Below are 15,606 nucleotides of genomic sequence, written 5' to 3'. Positions count from 1 at the left end.
GGTCCAAACTAAAGAAAGAAAAGAAGAATCTTTTGTTTAAGCTTCACCATTGCAGTAGCTTCAATTGGGAAAATTGCTAAAGATGAAGTGGGATTTTCTCAAGACAAAGGGAAGATTAAAGCCATCGACGAGTGAATAATTTTGGTTTATGTTCTCATAATTCAAGTTCATTAAATAATATTATATGTACATGTTGGTTCGTTAAATGTTGAAAATGGTAAATCAATTATGTGATTATCTTGAAAGGTACATATATATTTGAATATGTGAATTGTGATCATTTATTGAAATTATTTTAATTATATATGAGTACTTGTTGATATTTGATACTTAATAACGAGATATTGCCCAATTCACATTGTCGAATAGAGTCACAGGTATAGTTGGCATGTTATAAGGTTTTTATTTAGTTAAGAGATTTAGCATTATGCACGTATATATTGTGATAGTTCTCTAATACCTCAGGAGTCAAGAACATACCTTGGGGGTACAAGCAATTCTGGTATGGTTGGTGGGATTGATGCACTTATGCTCGATTAGCACTTCGGTGCATATTTGGTGTGATGGTGGATTGATTCGAGTATTAGTTCTTATATTTGATTTGGTTTATAGGGACTAAAATGTAAAAATAGAATGTTGAACACGTATGTAATTGAAATAAGAAATTAATGCTAATATGAAATATGATTTGGATATGATTAGTCAAATGCCAATACCCTAATGGTGTGATTTTTATCATGTAAACAAGCATCTAAATGAAATAAATATGATCGTACAATAACGAATTATTTGGTTCCATGGTATATACGTGCTATTGAAATTGATAACGGATTTAGTTATTGATTAATATATTATTTTTGGTAGCTAGTTGTTTATATATGATTTACTTATGTTTATAATTGAATTCGAATTATGTTAGCATCACTAAGTATACTTTACTTAAAGTACAAATTTTTTTGTTTCCGTGTGCAGGTCTTAGATAAAGTGAAAGAAAATTCATAGTCAAGCATCCAACACTCAAACTCAACTCGGAAGCCATTACGATCATATTTTGTATGTATTTATGCATTTTGAGCTTTGGAAAAATCTCGGTTTGAAAATAGTTTTCTTACACAGTAGAAAATTAAAATTTTGAAAACTGACTTGGTTTGTAATATTAATAGCAATAAACCTTAATCAAATTTGTACCTATGTGGACATTCATTGTTTTCGGCTTTCAATCAAACGATCTTCTCCGCTATTCTCGTACCACGAACTACTTCGAGTGTGGGCTCAAATCAATTGAATCGAAACACAAAACTAGAAATTTTTTTCTCTCTTTTTGGGGTGAAAACAAAAATTCTCTCTTCTTAATAGAAACCGGTAAAATTGTTATTCCGAAAGAATATATGTAATAGTTGAGAATAAATTCTCTCTATTTTTCGGCAAAATAACAATATCTCAAAGTTGTGTTAATAGCTCTACCGGTGCCATCTATTTATAGGAAGAGAAGGTAAAACTCTTGTTGAGTTGTAGTGGTTTATTTCAAATAGAAAAACAACATCCTACTTAGAATAGGAATATGGTGGACGACACAGTACTCTAATATTCCTACTAGGGTTGCCACCCCCTTCATGTCCATGAGGGGTTTTTGGGCCTCTCTCACATCGGGTCAAATTACAAGTACTTTTTGGGCCTTTTTAACCTAGTCCTCTGTAATGTGATCCAACCCAATTCAGTTTTTCTATTTCCCAAAATAAGCTTTAATATTTATATATTCTCATCCTTATTTTATCCCTAGTAAAATTTTGATGATTTTGCCCCTTGAAAAATTTTGCAAAAATATGTTCAATATTTCACAACTTCACATGTTTACTATGACCGAATGGTTTAATTTCATTTTTGGGCTTCAAAGAGTCCAAAAACATAAACTGATTCTTTTAATCATTTTTTAAGTAATCCATATAAGATTGCAAATGGATTATTTCCATTTCCATTTTTGGAAACCTGCATTTATTTCCAAATGATTCCATTTATCCATTTCAAAGAAAACCATAATCATTCCAGAATGTTTCCCATTTCTCTTTTCTTATTCATTCTGTTCATTTATATTCAAACACGTAATTCATTTATGGTTTCAACAAGCTAGTGGAAGGACCTATTGGACATATGTAGTTAAGGCTCAAATGATTTATAATTAAGTTATGACTTTTCAACTATTAATTATAAACTCATTTAGTCACGAAGTCATTCCACTATAGTATCGTGACTGAGCTCTCCCCAACGGTATACCATTACAATAGCAACTACTCAATGCTCATCCAATAACTTTGTCATAAGTGTGTTACCCTTATATGATATCCTTGATCTCTTAAGGATAATATATGTTCTCCTAATATGATCTTATTTTATCTCATGATAACCATTGCATCTTCTTTTGTGGAAAGTCAATCACTATCAAATAGTGATCAAGTCATCCATCACAAAGACGGACAACCCGTGACCATGTTTACTTTTCATCAACCATGTAATGCCAATGAGAGAATATCATTTACCTATGTTTTGAGCTCTAAATTCACTATTGTGAATGACGCTACATACTACAGAAGTCGTACACCCAACACATCAGCTTTCGGTTCTTTATCTATTTGAACTCAGGCTTTTACTTACATCAAAGTGCACGAGTCACGCATACATAGTCCACAATCTACTCAGGATTTAAGTATGCCACACTATGAACGTTACAAGTGAATAAATCCACACCATGCTAATTTATACACTAGTGGATGGTAAGGGTTATATGTCTATTAATTGATTAAAATAAAATTTAGTTTAATTAAATTAAGATTTAATAACTTAAAATATACAAATAGTGAGGAAGAAAACATTTCATCATCTTTTTCTTCTCTAAACCGAAATAAAAAAAAATAAAACCTAAAAAGTTTAAAGATTTCGGTCTTGATTGGTATGTGCAAATTAATCTATTTTCTTGTATTCTTTTATGTTTTTGAGGTCATGGAAGCTTGATGTAGCTAGCATATGTACCAATTTGTAAAATTTTTAAAGTTTTAGGAAGTTGCCATTATTGATTTCTTGAATTTATGTAACACCTTTAACCCATATCTGTCGCCAGAACAATGTTACAGAGCATTATCGGAGTTTACATATCAAATACTATTAGTTCAAGTCATTTACTGTTCATATCTAAAACCAATTATATCGTCCCTTAAATGGACCCTCGAGGCCTAATTTATGCATTAAAAACAAACAGGGACTATATCAGAAACTCAGAGAATTTTTCCCAAAATTCTAAAAAAAAATTTAAATACAGAGGTTACATGCCCGTGTGGGTAGGCCATGTGATGACACACCCGTGTCTCAGGCCGTATGGGTATTCGATGTAAGGCATACAGTCATGTTTTAACCCGTGTAACTCTCTGACTTAGGTCACACAGCCAGCCACAGCCTGTGTGCTAGGCCGTGTGGACAAATTAATTTTCAAAAATTAGGTGCAGGATTCACATGGCCAAGACACATGCCCGTGTGTTGGGTCGTGTTACCAATTCTGAGCATTCTGTTTTTTAATTTTTAAGATGCAGGAGGCACACAGCCAAACCACACGTCCGTGCGCATGGTCGTGTGTCACACATGGCTGAGACACACGCCCATGTGTCTACCCATGTGGACGAAAATAGACCATTTTTAAGGCCATTTTTCTCATCCAATTTGTCATCCACCTACATCAACATATAAGCACATGCTCCTACCAATTCAAGACATTTAATCCAAACCAAAACCAATGTGATGCATGTTATATTAGCTCGTATGTTCAAGTATTTAAATTTACCAATTTCATACTTATTGTTCATAGAAAAATTTTACCAAATATGCAAATTCAAAATCATTCTTCAATAGGTTTATATACTCTTCACCATATAACCGTTTACATGCCAACATTGGCCAAGTTAGCCTATACATGCTATTATACCAAAATAAGTTTGCTATTTATATCAAACCGAGCTGAAAGATAGTGTGGTGATGCTCCGACTAATTTCCAACCTTTATAAGCTTCTGAGCACTATAAAACAAAGGAAAGAAAATCGAGTAAGCATTTCAAATGCTTAGTAAGTTCGTATAACAAGAATTTAACTTACCAATCATATTCATTTAAAGTAATCATACAAACATGCATCCAAAACATTATGGCCAATTGCCTAGACACATGCTCTCATCAAACAAGTTAGTCATGAAATTTACATGAATATCAAGAAAACAAAGATGAGTTCATCATGCAACCATTTCTAGGTATTTTATGGATATTCAAGATATAATTCATTTAATTTTCATATTTTCTCACATCAACAGTTTTGTCCGTTGAATTATTGAAAAATCGATAGATACTCGGGTAGTACACACAAGGTGTACTTATCAATGATCTATCAATTCATATACAAGGGTGCTCATTAAAGCACATAACTGAGAAGCACACTCTCCAGCCTTATAACGGGAAACTCACAAAGAGCTTTTAACCGGGAAGCTTATCCAGGCTATATAACGGGAAGCTTATAAGAGCCATAATCAAGAAGTTCATAAAGAACCATATCAAGAAGCTCACAAAGAGCCATATAATGGGAGCTCCAGATAGCCATACATCGATAAGTTCAAGTGAGCACTATCGGGAAGCTCACAAAGAGCCAATTGACGGGAAGCTCATGAAGAGCCTATATTCAGGATGCTCATAAGAGCTAAGGTGTGTCCACAACAAAAGTAGGATCACAACCTATCGGGACGCTTCGAAGAGCTATAAAGGGAAGCTCACTGAACCATATAACGGGAAACTCGAGAGAGCTAAAAATTCATATCTCAAGTTCTGAAACTCGAAATCCAATTCCATAAATTTTTCCTGAAACTAGACTCATATATCTATTTACTAATTTTTTTCTAGAATTTTTGGTCAAGCCAATTAGTACAGTTTATTTGTTAAAGTCTCCCCTGTTTCAGGGTTTGACTGCTCTGATCTCTGTATATTACGAATCAGATATCTCTCTGTAAAGAATTTCAATGACTATGAAGTTTGTTTCTCTTAAAACTAGACTCAATAAGGAATCTGTACATATAAAGAATGACTTCTAATTATTTTTTTACAATTTATGATGAATTTTTAAAGTCAGAACCGGGGGATCTAGAAATCACTCTGGCCCTGTTTCACAAAAATTAAAATATCTCATAAAATATAATTTATATACCTGTTTTGTTCAATCCATATGAAAATATACTAATTAAGCTTCAATTTCATAACTTAATCATCATTTAATTCCATTTCTACTATTTTTAGTGATTTTTCAAATTTACATCATCTTCTTTGTCGATTCTGCTTTTATGGCAAATTTCACTTTACTAAGGATTTTCATGGACTAAATAGCATTTTAAACATATATAACATCAACTATGACTTAGATTGGCCATTCCAATGGCTAATCATTTACAAACCCTTTTCTTACCAAACCATAGCCATATCATAAGATCAATTACACAAAGTGAGTGTTTTGCCATACATGCCACATTCAAAATACACAAACCATTTTACCAATTTAAGCCTTCGGATAGTGTGAACGAGTCTTTGACCTATCTCGATTCTCAAGCCGGCTTGTCAAAACTACAATGAAATAAAATGAGGGAGTAAGCACAAATTCTTAGTAAGTTCACATGCAAATAGCAAGTAACATAATCACACAATCTCACATAAAACATCATTTGCATAAACAACACCAAGACATTCATGTTTCATTTACATTTAATATCTTTCTACGATTTCATCATACCAAGTTTTCAACCCGAGGGTTTAAGCACATACCTGTCAATTTTTCTCACTTACCACACTTACCAACATGTCACCTTTGTTTTAAGCCTTCTTCTTATTCACTTAAGATTCACCCATTGAACACATCGGAATATAATTCGAATACGCGGATTTCATGAACATAAGAGCCATACCCGCAGTTAGACAAACTCAATAGCCTGCGGAACTTATGTAGACAAGCTACCATGTAACCTGCCCATAAGTGAACTCGGACTCAACTCAACGAGCTCGGGCGTTCGCATCCATAAGTGAACTCGGACTCAACTCAACGAGCTCGGAACTCAAATATCCTAGTGACATGTCACTTGTATTCTAATCTATTCCCAAGGTTCAAACGGGCTTTTTCCTCGATTACACATCTTTTTCGTCTTCCACAGAATATCGAAATCGATACTTCGGTGATAGTTCATACTTATCAAGTAATTCACATAATTACATATTATTCAACAATAACCACAAAACATAACATTTCATGATAATAATCAGCATCATATCATATAAACAACATTAAATTGCTTAAAATGACAATTATGTTACTACATTTACACATGAACTTACCTCGGTATAAAATTATTAGCAATCGAGCCTATTCTTCGTAAACTTGAATCTCGTTTCTCTTGATCTATAATGCTAAATTAATCTTATTTAATACAGACATTCATCAAAACAGCATTTAATACGAACTTTGGAAAAATTACATTTTTGCCCCTAAACTTTTGCATAATTACACTTTTGCCCCTAGGCTCGGGAATTAAACTTCATCCCTTATTCTTATGTTTTATGACATGCTGATAAATTTTCCCTTCTATGGCAACATCAAATTCACACTCTAACATGTACTTATGACTATTAGGTATTTTTACCGATTAAGCCCTTTTACTCGTTTTCGCTTAAAACCGAGTAGTACAAGTTGTCTAACATAATTTGAAACCTCATATTCTATCATAAAACACCAAAATACACAAATTTAACCTATGGGTATTTTTCCAAATATGAACCCTAGGTTGAATTATTGCTAGCATAAGCTTTAATCGAGCTACCGTGATTCCAAAAACGTAAAGAACATTAAAAACTTGGCTTGGAATCACTTACTATGGAGCTTGGAAGCTTGAAACAAACCCTAACTATGAAGAACCCTTGAAATTTCGGCCTAATGAAGAAGATGGACAAAAATTGGCTTTTAATTTTGTTTTTAATTCATTTTAATAACTAAATGACCAAAATGCCCTTACTACTAAACTTTCCAAATATTCCATCCATGTCCAATTTTTGTCCATAGACTTAGAAATTGGTCAAATTGCTATTTAAGGCCTCCTCATTAATATTCCAAAACAATTTCATACTAAAAACTCCTAGAATGCAAGTTTTGCAAATTATTCGATTTAGTCCCTAATTTCAATTTAAGCACTTTAGGCATAGGATTTCATCACGAAATTTTCACAAAATCATGCAATCATATCATAAACATAAAAATAATTATAAAATAATTATTTCTATCTCAAATTTGTGGTCACGAAACCACTATTCCGATTAGGCCCTAATTCGGGATATTACATCAGATATGTAATCAATTTCATGTATATGAAACTTATGCAATTCACATACATAACATTCAATTCAAGCATATAAATATACATAATTTGGTTACACAAACTTACCTCGATACTTGTTCGTATATAATAATCTACTAATCCAAAACTTTTTCTTTCCCTCGATCTAACTCCTTATTTGGTATTTTCGAATCTATATAAATGAATTTAATCATCAATTTATTACATTTCACATTCAAATCAATCCAATTCACATCTTAGGCAAAAATACCATTTTGCCCCTATACTTTTCATTAATTTCAATTTTGTCCTTAGGCTCGGAAAATGAAATTCATGCAATTTAATCCTTAACCCAAGCCTAGCCAAATTTTTATATAACATTTACAATTCATGTATTTCACAAAAATCAGAAATTTTACATCAATTTTACATCCTTACAATTTAGTCCCTAAATCACAATTTCATGAAAATTCACTATACAAAAGTTGTTTATCTATCAAAAACCTTTCAATTTTTACCAAAAATTTCAAAATTTTAGTACATTCATCCATGGTAAAATTTCAATACTTTAATATCTTTACAAATTTATCCCCAAAATAGATAGATTAGGTTATTATGATTTCGAAAATGTAAAAATTACTAAAAATGGGACAAGATTGCTTACCTAATTAAGCTTGCTTGAATTCTTTTCTCTTTCCTAGGGTTTCTATAGAAATTTGGGGAAGAAGATGATAATAATATGATATTTTTGAGTTTAATTGTCATCTTTAAAATTTTTAACTTTTCAATTTCATCATTTTCTTTAATTAAATTTCCATGGATGAATCACCATAAATATCTACTAACTTTACTTAATGGTCTAATTTCCATATAAGGATATCAAGTTTTGAATTCCATAGCTATTTGATACTTATAGCTATTAGAATTTAACTTTTGCATTTTATGCAATTTCGTCCTCTCTACAATTAAGCATGTAATCGGTAAAAATTTTCTTAACGAAATTTTCATATGTTATCTCTATCATAATACAGATCATGTAATAATATTAAAATAAATTGTCTTTCTGACTCCAATTTGTGGTCCCGAAATTACTGTTCTGATTTCACTGAAAACGGGCTGTTACATTTTAGGTGTTAAATTGATAGGTTTTAAGCTTAGTTTAAGAAAAATACTAAATTGTAAATCATTATTGATAGATCCGTACATTAGTTACCAAATTGAATAAATTGTAAAATTGATTGTAGAAATAAGAAATAGGCGGTCCTTAATGAGTAATAGTGAAATCGAAATTCAATTTGGAGCTTTGAATAGAAAGTTAGGTTAGTCTCTATTTTAGGGACTAAATTGAATAAATTTTAAATTTTGCATAAATTGATAATTGATTGTGAATTGGCTTAATATTGATAGTGTTGTTTATTTAAGTTATTTGGTAACCAACGTCAACCCGAATCTGTTGAGAGAAAAGGGAAAATCTAAAGTCGTTAATTAATAACTCGAAATTTTTGGTTTGTATTTCTATGATTTGGGAACCATTTATTTGCTGCATATTTATATCATTTTGCCTTATATGGATTTGGAGGTGAGTTATTGATGATTGATTATTAAGCTAAAATGATGTTCTTTAGATTGAGTATCGAAGTAGGGATTATGTACCACCCTATACTCAACCCAATCATCGGATCCGGGCTACAGGGTGCTATGCTCTAGAACCAAATTTTAACTACACATTTATCGATATATATATCCTGCCATTCATACTTAATACAATTATTATTAAAACACAAATATCTAATTGACCCCACCATATACTTGAATTTAATTCGATTATTAAACTTTAAACTAAGATACAAAATATTTTACAAGGTAGCTTAATCATGTTGAATATTTGATTAGTTTTGAAAATAATATTCTTATCAAGCTGATTACAAATAGGACTCTGACTTTGAGACTCCGCTTCTGGGTCCTTCGCTGTATGTATATTACAACTACGAAGCCAACTTGCCAAAGCACAATGAATTTTGGCCTGGTCCCTCTACGAACTCTCAAACTTCCTTTTTACCTACAATACATAATAGCACATACGTAAGTTGAACTGAACTTAATAAGTTTTCCATACCTTATCAACATGACGTTAGCATGCTTGTATTTCAAGGCTCAGCATTCATGTTTAACTTGTCTATATTAGGACGGTTCGCCAATATCATTTGCGTAGTCTTCACATCATAGATAACCAAAAAAGATAGATCTTAGCGGATAGTTCTTATTGCAGCCTACTAATAGTAGCTTGCCCCAACAGAAATAGATTCATAGTACGATCCTCATGAATTCATGTTTCAGACCTAAGTATGCAAATTCATGCTTTATGAAACATACCAGTGAGTTCACAAGGAAGACCCTCAATTACGGGTTAATAAAAAAAATCAACTCATCTTAATCAAACAAACCAATCTAACGAACCGTCATATCTTGCCTCTGTCTCGCAATAACAGATAACCCATTCATTATGGTTCACTTTTAGAAATATATAACATGTAGATGGATTCTTTAAAAGTGAGTCCCTTATTTACGGAATCATACATGTAAGATAGTCTTGACGAATTATTATATCTTGCACATACAAAATCGCATAAACAAATGGTTCATTCTTGGCAAACTTATCAAGCGGATCCCATATTTGCAGAGACATAGATGTGACACATATCCATATAGTGATTTTATCTCGTAGACCTCCATTAGATTATGCCACCTAAGCAAGTTGGGAAAATCCTTAACACGATTTGTTTCGTAGACTTCCACGGTTCTTACCATGGCCATGGACTTGCATTAATTCATACGACTCAAAGTCTGACTCTATAAAGTCCTTTACCACCCATAAAGGCTTTCATACGTCCCATAAAGGGCTCTAATATTGGTGTGTACCTTTCTCCGTACAATCCGTACAAAACTCCGTCAAAGCCACATATTAGTAATATTCATTTTCAATATAGTTTGCGCGAACCTCCGCAAATTCTCTTTGTTAATTCAAACACTTACATGTTCCCTTGCAAGGTTAGGGCATTCACCAATTACATTTTGCATTTACATGCCATATCAGAGGCAAATCACATATCATATTCCCTTCTTTGTCTTCCATCTCAATCACACTTCGACTACCCTCCACAACTCTGCATAATTCATACACAAGCAAACAACGAATACCATTGTTCATGCATGACACACATTACGCCAAACATTTCATGCATCTTCTTATCAACACAACAGGCCTCACGATACATCAATATTCAATTATAAAGTAACTCATCATTTGCACAACATTCGACCATAAGTTGATGCATCATTTACACAACACCCAACCAACATGCTCAACACATGATACTGAAATAAATGAATAACCATCTAAGACCTGAGTTCTGGAAATCACCTAGAGGTTTACTCCAAATCCATCAACTTAGCTTTTCTCTTGTTACCCGAGCCTCTAGCTTATAAAACATAACAACCATTTCAAAATTTCCAACGAAGATAATTTGTCATCATAAAAACTAGAATTTATTTGCGTGCAAAGGCCATAAAAATGATTACTCACAACTTTATCCAAAACAGAACAAAATTGATGGATAGTTGAAATTCTTAACTTTCTTCCCTTTTCTTAAATCCAGGAACATAGAAAGGTTAGGAAGCTTATTAGTTTGAGAAATCATCAGCTACTTATGCATAAACTTTAGCTACCTTCTTCCATGCAAATCGTTCCTTAATCTTTCTCCCTTTCAATCCAGACCAATGAAAAAGATGAAAAAAAAAAAGAAAATGAAAGAACCACACCAGAGAATAACGTTTTTTCCTTATATACTACTCACGTACTTCCTTCACTAATTTCAATTTCAACAGCCAAATGTGCATATCCATCACCATCATGTCTCCTATTAAGAAACTTTCTAATTCAAATATAACAGAACCAAGGTTAAAATCCAACTTTACCATAACCAGTCCACCATTTCTTCTTATTTCCACTAGAACCCGCTCAATTTGCAAGCTTTTCAATTTAGTCCCCAAATTCACCATTCCAACTCAAATTTGACGTTTCGAGGTGTGACAGACTAAATTGAATAGAATAGAAAATTTCATGACTTGTTTGATACATATACAATTGGTATGAAAAGTGAGGTGGTGCATGTTATAATATGTGTTTAATTGATACATTGATTATTAATTTAGCATGTTAAGGTATAAATTGAATTGTATAATAAAAATGGAAATTGGGTACCCTATTAACTGTTCTAACTATGTCGGATATAGTTAGTATGCTATAGGTTCAGAGTATTGAGTAAAACCATCATTGCTAGGCAATCTAGGGTGGTAGATATTATGCTTTGAATTATAGTTACCGAGCAACCTGGGGTGACAGATTGATCGAGCTAAGAAAATCATTGTTACCGAGCAATCCAGAATGGTATTATATATTTTTATAGCTTTATTGTTGCTAGGCAACCCGTGGTAATAGATCTGTGTATCCGTATTAAGCCCGTGTCTGGTTAATAAGGTTAATAATACAATAATTGGTTAAATGATAATTAAATGCAATGTGATGGAAATATGAAATGTGATATTATTCTATTTGAGTTGAAAACGAACCCTGGGGGCCAAATATGTATAAAAAAGCTATTAGGCTCGAAAATGATTGAAGTGTTCAAGTGAAAAAGGGATTGATGAATTTAATTGTGATGCTACTAAATGAATAGTTAACATTATTCAATAGTAGATATAGAAATGAACTAAATGCTAATAAATTAAATGTTATATGAGAAGATAATATGTATGCATAAAGAATTGTTGAGTTAAAATGAATATAAGCATAGATTTATGGTAGTATTTTTATAAATTGGCATGAGTTAGAATATGATTTTAACATATGTATTTGCATGAATTTGTTTATATTGATTTGAATTGTATAATTACTACTGAGCGATTTGCTCAGCGTATCCAGAATTTGAACCCAACTTAGCAATGTGTGTGAAATTTTCATATTCTAGTTGGCATGTTTCTAATAGGTTAATCTTTGTTGAAATAGAATGATACCTATGAATAAATGTTGCATTTTGATGTTCTAGTAATGATATATGTGTGTTTGATGTATGTATATATATAAATGTAACTTATATTTGCTTTAGTTGATTAAGATATGCTGCATGAAATGGTGACATGGTTAAACTGAGATGCATGAGCATTTATATGCTTGCATCATTAGGTTGTGAATGTTAGATTAGTTAATGAACTTGATTAGGTAATTGAAGGAATTTGGTGAAAAAGAAATGAATAGTTATATGTGAGCATAGAGGCATAATTCAATATTAGGTGTTTTAGAAATGTATGTATGGTTGAAGGATGTTGAGATTGATTTACGTTTGATATTGCTTAAAAATTACAGATTTGAAAGAAAAAGATTTGCAAAAAGAATATGTGATGTCATGACATCGAACGTACCACGTTATGATGAGAAATGACCTATAATGTCACGTTGAGATGAGGAACCCCGTCATCTTGACGAGGCCAAAACAATGACGTTATGACGTTGAGTGGCTTGACATAGTGACGTGACAAACTATGTGACGATGACTCAACATGGAAATGTGACGTCATGACGTTAACCTTGTAATTTGAATACTTTACAATTCAGTCCTAATTCGATCTCAAGTTAACATTAAAGCTTTTGGAAGCTTGTATAAGACCCGGGAATGAATATTTGTTGTATTGTTGCTTATCATTCTTATTTGTATACGGTTAATGGTGTGAGTCGTATTAAATTTAATTATAGTTGCTTCGACAATAAATGTGACACCTTATAGTTCGGGTTTGACGATTAGGTCGGGTATAAGGTGTTACACACACATAAAGCCCTTTTTGGTTAGGGCTAAATGCTTATATAGTTTTAGTTATTATCCCAATGTGTTATATGTCATCTTCCTATAGGTAAGCCAAGGCAAGTTGGCCAAGTGGTCTGCCATCATAGATTTAAGTAGGATGGCGGTTGGGCACGTTATTAATCACTTTAGGTGGGACATGGAAGTTGACGTCAGAAGTGGCGGTTAATGTGCAAGATCCAATTGTGTATGTAGCCGAGGAATGGATGCAAAGAATGTGTTCAAAAGATTGTTCCTGAGGAGTTATCTGAAAAGTGTCTTTGAAGAATAAACATTCAAATAGTGTCTAAGAGGCGTGGGTATAACAATAATATACTTTTATAATACTGTGACTCAATATTTGTACTATCCTTTCTCACATGTGCCAACATAGTAAAAAAAAATCATTGAATCGAAGATATTCATCTCCCATTTCATCGTTTCCAACTGTTTGATAGTTTTTAAAAAAAAAAAAGCAAATGTTGTTTCAATGGTTGTCGTTTCTTATTAAAATGACCCACAAAGGAAAAAGAAAACATTAAATAGATTTATTGAGATGCAAAACATAATTAATAATTTAGGTTTAATGAAGATGAATAAACAAAAAATGACTTACCATCAATGCTATCATACTTGAAACTTTTAGAAAGATATTCACTATTGGAGTAAATTTGATGCACAAATGGGGGATTGATATTTTTGTCAATGTGTCTCACTTGCAAAGATGAAAAGATGCTGTTTTGTTATCAATGCTAATCAGAATAACTATTATAACTTGTGTCATTACTTGAATTATTAGTAATTATTTGTGAACATTCTTATTTATATTAGTAATTAATAAAAAAAATTAATTGCATAAGATATCTTTAAACTATTATTCTTATTTTAAATTAATCTTTAAATTTCAAAATATTCTAATTTCATTCTTAAATTATTTATTGTATTATCATTTGTTTGCTTTTGCTAGGTCCGCAATTGAACATGACCTATATTTTATCTTGTGGACGGTGTGTCTAGCAAAAGCCATCATGGTTTATGGCATTCAAAGTTTTTTGGGCAAACACAATTTTTTTTTAAAGGAAATGGATTATAATAGCCTACAAAATTTCCCATCATCCATAGCAATTTAATTGTTAAAAGTTGCTTAAAAAATTGTTAATAGTGTTCTTTTGAACATATTAGGAATGTGCTTTATGAAAAATGTATAAAGAAAATTGGTAAAAATATTATGAAAGCTTTTGTATTAAGAGTTAGATTACATTCGGTCTCTTTTATTTAAAAAAAGGATAAATTAGTCCTTATACATTAGACTAAAGAGCAAACCGATCATTTTATTAAAAAATTTATCGATTTCTATTATTAAAAATTAGCCACTATACCAGAGGCATAGCTAGGGTTGGCAGGGGCCCCGACTCCCCTAAAACGGAAAATTTTCATTTAGGCATATTAAAATTGCATTTTGGCCCTCCTAAAAATGATAAAATTTGATTTAATCTGTTAAAAATTATAAAGATATAGGCTATTAAAATAGTAAAATTACATTTTACTATTGTAAAAATTACAATTTAATTTTGGCAACTCTAAAAAATTTTTTTGGTTTCACCCCTACCTACACATAAACATGATTACAAGTAGCACATCACATGTTAATATATGGTTATTTCGTTAACCTTTCAAAATAAATGACCAATTTAATCTTTAATTTAACCTATAAAACTAATTTATTTATTTATTGAATAAAAAGAATAAAAACAATTTAACTTTTAATACAACAAATGTAGGAAAAAAAAATAAAGGAAATTTCATTTGATTTGATTGATAATTGCTTCTATAAGCCTCTGCAAAACTGACGCAATTAATTTATTTTATAATATTTAATGTAAGAAAAATATTTATTTCTTTTGTTTTAAGTTTTAAATTAACTTGTTTTTCATTCTCATAAATAAAAGATTAATTTTCTTAAATTAAAAGATCTATAATTTATTCATTGCTGCATAATATTTAATTAATTTACATTTTAATTTTCATAGCTTATTTTACACTTCTAATAATTATTATATAGTTTTAAATTTATTAAATATGATTTTTTTAAAAAAATTGGAGAATTTTCGCTAATTATTTCAAAGGAAACACGTACAATCTTTTAAGAAACCCAAAATATTTATTTTAATATTGTTGATTTAACTATAAATAAAATAATATAAAAAATTATTCGAAGATTCAAATGAGTATAATACATAGTTAAAATGATTTTAATTATAAAAATAAAATTACAATTATAATCCAAAATTTTAATATTTTTAAGTAAGTAATCTTTCGAGAT

The sequence above is a fragment of the Gossypium arboreum genome, chromosome 8 (assembly GCF_025698485.1).
Source record: "Gossypium arboreum isolate Shixiya-1 chromosome 8, ASM2569848v2, whole genome shotgun sequence".
NCBI classification, from domain to species: Eukaryota; Viridiplantae; Streptophyta; class Magnoliopsida; order Malvales; family Malvaceae; genus Gossypium; species Gossypium arboreum.
This window is presented reverse-complemented; position numbering follows the sequence as displayed.